We start from the raw sequence: 9,515 nt of genomic DNA, 5'->3' as shown, positions 1-9,515 counted from the left end.
AGTAGCGCAAGGTGCGTGGATCCACGAGGCACGTGCCGCACTTGGGAAGATCATGGCTGCACAGCGCAGCAATGATCAATATTTCAGACGTTATGCTCTTCCCAGAAGTAACGCGCGGCACGTGTCTTGAGCATTTCCAAAACAATTAATGACGCCACTTTTCCCAAGATGAGGGACTTTACCTCACTGCGGTGGCTACACGCGCTAATCAAGCGCTGATGTTTTTGTTCCCACATACAGCACCGATGTAGCTTTCATGTTAGAACCGCGAGTCACCTCGGCATGTCCGGCCGTGTCTCGTATACCGCATTTAGGTTGCTCCTGTTGCTGCGCTTCATGCGAAGTACCTATGTCCCTGTTTCTAATGTTGATTCAGTGCTAACGTAGCCAGATAGCCCTGCGTTATCTGTGAAAAAATACATTTAAAAAGGGGAAAAAAAAGAACATCGATTCAATCTTGTTTTGGGATGCGAAAAGGATCCACCTGATAGCGACTCCCAACCCAAACTTCTCGACGTAAGCAGGACTGGTGAAGGCGAGCGGGTTGAACATGAATACATAAAATTGAAAGAATGAAACACAGAGGACAAGCACAGGACAACCACTTTCTTTCACGAAAGAAAGTGGTTGTCCTGTGCTTGTCCTTTGTGTTTTATTCTTTCAATTTTATGTAAGCAGGAACGGGCGTTTTTTCCAGCTTTTTTTAATATTGATATTTTGTTTCACAAATCTTGAGAAAAATTTAGGAAAACAATCAATGACAACGCGAAGAAACATGCGCACGTTATCGCGCGGCGTGAAGCCATTTACAACTGTTAAACTGGGCTATGGTGTACTAGAACTGGGATAACTGGGCTCTAATCTTTTCACGAAGTTGTACCGAACCTCTCTATGAATTTGTTTTTATGCGCGTTGTAGAGTCGTTTTTCTTGATGCGCAAGTAGCTCAATGTGTGCGAAAAATACCGAGAGTTTAAATATTCTACACCACAGAGGTCTTGCTTTAATGTTTTGGAAAGCCAAAAAACAACCTCGTTGCTTTGCAGCGATTTCCATACACTTTGTCTGGCGTCGGTAAACGAGGTTTGTAAAACACATCTAAAACAAAACAGAAGTTTGTTGTTGAAATATTCTTGAATAGAAAACATAACAGACACAGACTACGTGTCTGTTTGCTCACCATTCATGGAGAAGGGATTTTGCTATCGCAGTGGCTAAAAATTCGACGGCCGCGGCGGCGAAAACTTACGTGGCGGACGTCGAGTGGAGCAACACGGGTGGTGCCAAACTCATTTCACACTCATTTTTTTACATCGTTTTTTTTTTTGTTTTTTTTCGCAGCCGAGGTGGAAAAAAAAGTTGTTTAGTCTTGAGAAAGTCAATGCAGTTATCCTGCCAGGGTTGAACAAATCTTCAATAATAGCGAAACATCCGTCAACTGTGCTTGAGGTAAGTGCTATCTTTTGGATGAGCATCGTACCGGCGTGCGGTCGTGTATCACTACTGCGTGGTGCACGTTCAAGACCCCAGGCTAGCGATTGTACTGCACTGGCTAAATTGCTCATCTACAGCTGGGAGACTCGTCGTCCCTGTGAGGCAGACCAAGTTCTAGGCTGTATAAACACACACACAACCCAATTTTTCCTATCTGAAACCAATTTAGCTCTTGCAACGTCTGAAAAATATTTCCCAGGGCACAGTTTCCATTGAAACACAGAGCTTTCTAAAAAAAAAAATAATAATAAAACACTTTTGTCAATAACAAAAAAAAAAAAAAAAAAATTGAGTCGCTTGTAACACGGTAGACAGTCTACCGCTAAACCGTACGATTTCATCGGTGTTCGCATCGAAAAAAGAGTGTCCTCAGAGATGAAGCGCATGACGGCCTAGCTCTTCGGCCACGTTGGGTGATCGGTCGGAAGTCAGAAAACAATAAAATTTCCGAATCGCACTCAGTGGCGGAGCGTCCATGCCCTAGAAGGAAATGCGGAGAAACCGAAACTCAAGACGGCCGCCCGTACAGTGTTTCCAGACCACAAAGAGGTTTTGCAACTCGCATCCACGTAGTTCCGTTTTCACGCAGAGGAGTTTGGGTTTTTGTATTGCAGCGTTGAGTCAAGTCATCGGAATAGTTGATACAATCAAACCGACTTTTGGACGTTAAAATATTTCTGTCGGACATTGCAGCAGAGTGACGCAATAAAAATAATACTAATTATAGCTCAATTTCGGAATACAGTTTTATCTAAACTGCTGTTTTATAGCTTATGATATTTGCTAAAAGATTAGTCTCGGAGTAAAAAAAGTGTATAATTTTATTAACTGATTTTAGGGAGTTCGATTGAATTCTATCCAGTATCCACTTATTTTTGTTTTCCTCACCTGGCAACACTGGGACCCAAGATGGCGCAACGCATGTGGGGCAGGTAGAGAGTTGTGTGCGACGTGGTTGCGGCCTTTGAGTTATTGGATGGTTTTGTTCAAGACAAGGCTCCTATTTCGAGAACGTGCGGTTCAAATCAACGCCTCCTATTGCAGCGAAAGTAATACCGCATCACTGACCGGTCCCACTTCACAGTTCGTTCATCAAGGGCGACTATCCACGAAAGCATGGTAGCACAAGTTCGGGAAGGGGCCACAAAGCACTTTCCGAAGGCTGTGTCTACAGTGCCGCCCGACGGCACGAGCGGTTCAAATCAACGCCTCCGATTGCAGCGAAAGTAATACCGAATCACTGACCGGTCCCACTTCACAGTTCGTTCATCAAGGGTGAGTATCCACGAAAGCATGGTAGCGCAAGTTCGGGAAGGGGCCACAAAGCACTTTCCGAAGGCTGTGTCTACAGTGCCGCCCGACGGCACTCCAATCGCGCCTACAAGTGCCGTCCGGGAGTCGGACGGCGCGTGTATCACTGGGTAGCTCGTTAACACACACCCCCGCCTGCGTTCACGCCGCTTCGCGGCGACAGTATGCGGCTGCTAATTACAAAGCTATTGACCCATTTGGCCCTGTCGTACACGCCGCTTCGCGGCGTCCAAACCAAGCCCCGCTTTCCCCAATGCACCTCCGGAAACCAAGTACCATGCTATTTCGTTCAGCGAAATTTCGGCGACAACATTCGTTTTTTTCCTGTGTTAATGGTAAAAAAATAAATGTACATATCGCCAAATGCGTCGGCAAAATAAAATGTTCGAGAAAACAAAAACAATAAAGTAAGCCCGCAGTGGGGATCGAACCCGGGATCACGTGCTTATGTGACACATCTTACCAATACGCCACACTCCCCTTTGTAAAAGTCGTTTTGAGAACTCGTTTTATACGAGACTTTCGGACGCCACTTGAACGCGCGAGTGGAGTACCGTCGGATGGCATTTGAACGCTCTGCAAGAGTGCCGTCGGACAGTTTTCTAGACACTACGTTTTCCGAAACCACAGCCGTTCACTCGTTCTGTCTAGTGGGTTTTATCAGAACGGAAGCGATATAGCGAGCGCTGCCGTGAGCGGCAGACTGGGCGAACTGCGATGAACAGGCAAACTCTAGGAATCGAAAGTATGTGGCATCGCGCGTCGGAGGTGCCAGGATGGGGCTTTGCAGTGTGTGCGACTACAAGGACCGTTGAGATTATTCTTCCGCAGGCATTACATTTCACCGTTCAGTCCCACAGCATAATACAATTCGCAGTAAAGTGAATTTGTGGGCAGTTCTCCTGGTTTTACAAGGGTCAGCAAGTTGCAGAACCGTTGGATTTCGGTCGTTGATCGCGGCGGTGACTGGACCCCGTCTCACCTCCTCTTCACCTCAGTGAGTGACCTACACAGTGACCGCAATAACAATAAAAGCGAACTGTTTTAATCCAGGTTGTATCTGAGTGCCGTCCGATGGCAGTAAAGTAACACTGGACTGCACTCTGAGCACGCATTCGAGCGCCGTCCAAAGTCTCGATGGGCTGTAGAGGGGACCTGGGTCATCGCGCCCTGAGAAGCGGAGCCTTCCGTATCCGTAGTCTGAAGGAATAGGTTTCACTCGAAGTTTTTTTACCATATCCAAGCACTTAGCAAGTCATCAGGGAAGTGTCGCAATCAGCAATTTAGAAGATGTGACTATGAGCCGCTTGCCGCTGATTTGTTTGTCATAAAGTGCTTCCAAACAAATCCACAAATCGTTTGAGCAACCTCAAAATTCTTCAGGCACTCTCTGCGTTTGATATCACCACACATCGCGACACCAGAGTTGCGTGGGCACTTCCAAGATGAATTGCCGTTGAAATTAGTAGGTAAGCGATTTCAACACGTTATACTATCTGCAAAAAACAGTTCCTAAACCGAAGCAAAGTACCGAAGAAAGGAAGCAGACGACAGATGTCATCGGTCAGCCGCAGTCTCCATTTGGGAATTGGGATGAGTAGCGGCGCAGAGCCCAGCAGTGCCAGCCAGTCCTTCCCTACGAACAAGCGTCAACCACAAGGGATGACGGGTAGTCATGATGGGCGATGAAGTAGACGGCAAAGGGGCTGGCGATAATGGAGGTTGGGTTGCGGGGGCTACGGAGCTAACATCATGATCCCCTGCTACAATTCTATCATACTTGGTAGTAGGCTTCTCTTCCGAAATTTGAGTAACACACAAGTTCAACTTTGAGGGCGTGTGGCGGGTCGCTACAAAACACTCTCGACACCCTGGCCGACCGAAAAAGGCCAGGCTGTGCTAGCGAGTCCATCTATGGAAAGCGGCAAGCTTTGATGGCATGATGCTTTTGGAGAGAAGTAGTTGTAGTTGTAATTAAATTAAATTTTAGGCACTTTACCCACATATGCAGGATATGTTTGGGTCTCCATCGACAGGACAAGTTGCCTGCTTCATGAAGACCTTCCTTGATGATGTGTGACATGGGCAATTGCCGTACGTGTGATCATCGATGCCTCCATCTCCCTGCAAAGGTAACCCATAGACTACAGCAGGTATCGCCTAGTATACAATGCCAGGAATTAATTTAGAGGGAAAGGCCGTTCCCAAGCTCCTTGAGAACCTGCATGGCGATGCCCTAGTAGAGGGGTGGCCAAGCTGCGGCTCTCCGCGTGTTAAAGTGCGGCTCGCCGCTCCCTCCCTTATCCCTCCTCTCTCTCCCCCACCCCCCTCTCTCCCGGAGCACTTCCCCAAAAAGAGAAATGAAACGCGTTTTAAATGTGCTACTGCTGCCTTACGCACAATTGGACTGCTTTTCACTCATATAAGATAGACCGAAATTAGTTTGAGTTTCGTTTATTGCTCTAAACAAAAAACCTGCCGCGGCCCCCCCCCCCCCCCCCCCTCCTCCCTCCCTCTGCGGCTCTTGAAAATTTTGTGATTTTGTTTGCAGCTCTGTGTTATATATCTAGGGTTGAGAGCATGCAACGACCGATCCAGTTGTTGTAGATCAACATGGATTACCCATTCGGTCACGGAAGCACGTCGAATGAGAAGAACAGAGAATAAAAGCAAAGATAGGGTTCACTTAATGAGAGAAGATCAATGATATGTCTCCCCTATAGGGGGATCGAGCCCACAGCCTTTTGATTAGGAGCCCGATGTTCTACCCCTGCACCACTGAATGGCACAACGAACGGCGTTTCATCTGGGTTCTTTTAAGTCACGCAGCTATTGCAGAACATTCATGTGACTCGCGTGGCGCTTGCACTCACCAGTCATGCCCGGCGGCCGACGTGCTGTAGTGGCAGGCTTCCTGCCATGCTTTGTCGCGTCTTAGCATGGACTAGCCAGAGTGGCTACAAGTGCGGGCAAGCGCCTTGCGTTTAATTGCGGTTTGGTTGTACGAGAGCTCGAGCAGGAGGGACAGCAGTGAAAGCAACTCGCTTGTAATTGTACCATTACCACCTAGTTCATGCTAGGGTAAGACAAAAGGATAATGTTGTCGCACCTTCCCTTCCATTTGGCAGCGGAAAAAAATTTAATGTACCTTGATCCAATGGGTAAATTCGGATGACACATTGTGTGCAGGTGTGTGTCGCGGGAGTGATTAAAAGCTCATGAACCCAGTTACAAGCTTCGCAAGTCTTACTATACTCTGTGTCATCAGAGTTTTCTCGTAGGATCAAGGTGCATTTATTTCTTCGTTGTGTCTAGTGCTTAACAGTGTCGCGCAGTCTATGTACAGCATCCTGCGAGCTTTGATTGGGACTGCGTGGCCGTACTGCCTAGGCGCCAGGCTGTCCTTTCCAGCATGTCATGGGCGTACTTATTTGCACTTCGCATTGAGCAACTGTGTGCTCAATGCGAACACTGTCGCATTGAGCAACAGTGTTACTGACAGCCAGGCTAGCACTTGACGCTTTGTTCTTAAAATTGAAAGGCTGCCATCGAAACGTTAAACGCAAGACACATGTGCATCGAAACAATGTGAGCCAGCGTGCAAACAGTCGGAAAGATGGCTGCTCCGGCGTGCTGCACACAGCAGTTTGCGACACATGCTTTGGATCTTGCATACGTCGGGTCGTTCGGGTGGCTCCGCCCAGTTCAGGCAGATACGAAGAAAACTGAAATTTTTTTACGTTTAAGCTCTTGTTGGAATACTAAGCTTTTGTAGCGTTCTCCGAAAGACGTCAAATACCTTGTGCTCAAATGCCGGAACCATGCATTGCTTTTATAGATAATTATTTTGTTCTCAAGAGTCGTTACTTGCGGCTCCTTTGGGCGAAAACTGCGCTGCGGTTCAATGAGACGAGGGTTGCTGAGGGTCGTTGTAGATTTGTTTGTGATTTCGAAGTGCTTTTTGAGCGAAGATCTAGCTTCGAACACAAACAAAGCCTTCAGTGACAAACTGGGTGAAGCTCGGGAGTGCGTTGTTTATTTGGTGAACAAACCCTTTATTCCGTAATGGGAGCAACCAAAGCTAAGAAAGTCGTGAATGAGCCGGTACAATTTTTTTTCAATCAGCGTTTGACAGTTCTTAAGGTATCGATGTAATCGCAACATGGCTGAAATGATGGTATCCAAACATCGTAAATTAATCGCGTTCGAGCACCGCGTACAAACCACCGATTTCACCACTGGTGTGCTCCCTCGACCTTGCTGTTCACAGGAGGAGAAATGGGAGGAAAGTGTCTCGGGGCTTTTTCCTCCCATTTCTGACCATTTCAAGCATGCAATCATAGATTTATCTCGCCTTTCTTAGTATTTTCTGCCACAGCCACAGACGTGGCGAAATATGTTTGTTTGACGTAAATCTGTATGAGTGACTTTATACGTGGAACCGATATATGCCGACACCTTCAGGCTAAACTGTGCTTCTAATGTAGAAAGAAGTGCACAATGAGATTAGCTACTCATGCAGTGTGCTGGTACGGAGATTGCAGCTATGGATACTGTTTCACAGGAAAATATGTTTTGTTTTGCTGCAGTTTGTGTCATCAGACATTGCAGCACATCATACCTACGACAGACGGTGGTGCCTGCCGTGTGCTGAGACCTTCCAAGGTGACCTGGGCAGTTACCGTACTTGTGAGCATGGGTGCTTCCATAGCCTTGCCAAGGTAACCTCTAGACTTGGGCAAGTATCGCCTCGTATGCAATGCCAAAACTTCCCTTTGCGAGGAAGGTCATAACCAAGCTGCACCAGAGCCTGCCTGGCTACCCCTAGCGTGACATATAGCAGCATCACTATAAGCGGCATTCCGTGTTTCCAGAATTAATCCTTTGTCGATCATAATCTAGAGAACCCGAGACTGATAAAAGCAGGGAAACAATGTCGGAGAAGAAAGACGGGAAAAGAATGTAATCCTTTGCGGCATTGGAGGGTGCTTTCTGGAGTTTACCTTTGTGGAAAATTTGATGTTTCTCAGAGCTTGTTTTGATTAAATTCTCAGTTTTTCAGAATTTAGATATTAAATTTGCTTGCTGAGTTTCTCGATTCTCAGAAAGTCAAAAGAAACAGAAAAAATAACCAGACACAAGTGTATTAATTAATTTATAGTCTCAATGATTGCGGAAGGAGTTGCCTGTGCCTAGACGAGGTTTCTTGAGCTGAATATGGCGGTGTGACTCTAGATCCTCTACAACTCGCAGTACACCCCAGTTAATACCAACTCTCCCACGACAAAACTTGCAAACCAGGGTTACTTATCCTACCTAGTTTGGCGCAGTATGGCCGTCGGAGCTCTTGCGCCATAAAACCCGTAAACAACAACAGGGTTACTTATCCAGGTGTCGGTACATTAAGCTATCAGTCTCCTCGATTCGGTCACTGAAAAACTTTGTTTTACCCACCTTTTTAAAGGCTCCCGACATACTTGCTACTCGCAGCCGTAGGTGCCACGGGAACGTGCCATGCTGCATGGCTGTGCGGGGTGAAGTGTGAAATCTAGAAAGTTCCGCCGCCTTCGCTCGTCCCACAAAATCTGCGGGCTAATGGCTTCCTTCATGATAGAAACTGTACCCCTCTTCACGTTACGAAGCCCAAATGGTTTGTTCGAAACTCTTGTTTGTTTGGAGCATGGCTAGCACAACCACATCAGAGAGCAGAATGGAACATATTTCTTTCGTGCTGCTGAGCTATTGTTGGGGTTCCGCAGGCTTTATTTGTTGCCATCGAAATTCTTCTAATCAGTTGGAAACAAGTTCTACTGCCAAAACCCAACCCCTCCCCACCCCGACGTCACAAATACTGATGTCACATAGACAAGGGGAACACGACTACAACATAAACAGAATCACTTCTGGACACTAAGGCATACATTGCCAAGATTGCAGATGTCAAGCAGAACTAAAAACATTGCCCCGTAATGAGTAAAAATAATAACCAACTAATTAGGGAAGTTATTGAAGCTGAAAAGATTTCGAGGTTAGAAGAAAACTGTCACTAAACCTTGTCCAGATTTATTACAAAAAAGAATTAGATAATCTTGCATCCAGATAAAACCAAAAATAACCAAAAAAAAATCTTATTGTTTAAAAAGACAGGCGCAGGCAGAGAAGAAATAATACAAGTCTGAGTTGCAAGTCGGAGCTTCATGAATGTCTTTTCCTTTTGTGTGTGCCTGTGCTTGGTTGCGAATTTTTCGCGCTGTAGAGGAGTATGCAACACCAGCTTGCCCGAGCCTCCATATTTTTAATACTGCCAGTAGAAACTTTCACTTTGAAAATATGATGAGGACCGAATTTGAAAATTAAATGTCGCCAAACAATTTTTAGCGGACGTAAGGTTTTGGTTACGAGGTCAGTCAAAGCTACTGGTGTGTTTAGCCAATTTTGAGGCAGATTTGTGACCTTGAAAAAAATTACAGGTATACTGTTACATTCACCTTAGCCTCCTGAAGATGTAAATCACTGGATTGAACCCCTACCATATTGTTTTGTCTCATAACTGATGCAGGTATCTTCTTTTTTTCTTCAACTCAGTTCGACGTTGGAGCTGCCAAGGCGTCCTGTGCCTTTCACGTGAACAGTGGCCAGCACTGGAAGAAGCAATCTTTGGACTGCTGTAATCCATTCTTTGGGCAAGTGAATAAATTTCTTTGAAGCAGA

The sequence above is a fragment of the Ixodes scapularis genome, unplaced genomic scaffold, assembly GCF_016920785.2.
Source record: "Ixodes scapularis isolate PalLabHiFi unplaced genomic scaffold, ASM1692078v2 PGA_scaffold10__122_contigs__length_95168666, whole genome shotgun sequence".
NCBI lineage: Eukaryota > Metazoa > Arthropoda > Arachnida > Ixodida > Ixodidae > Ixodes > Ixodes scapularis.
Note: the sequence above shows the minus strand (reverse complement) of the source record.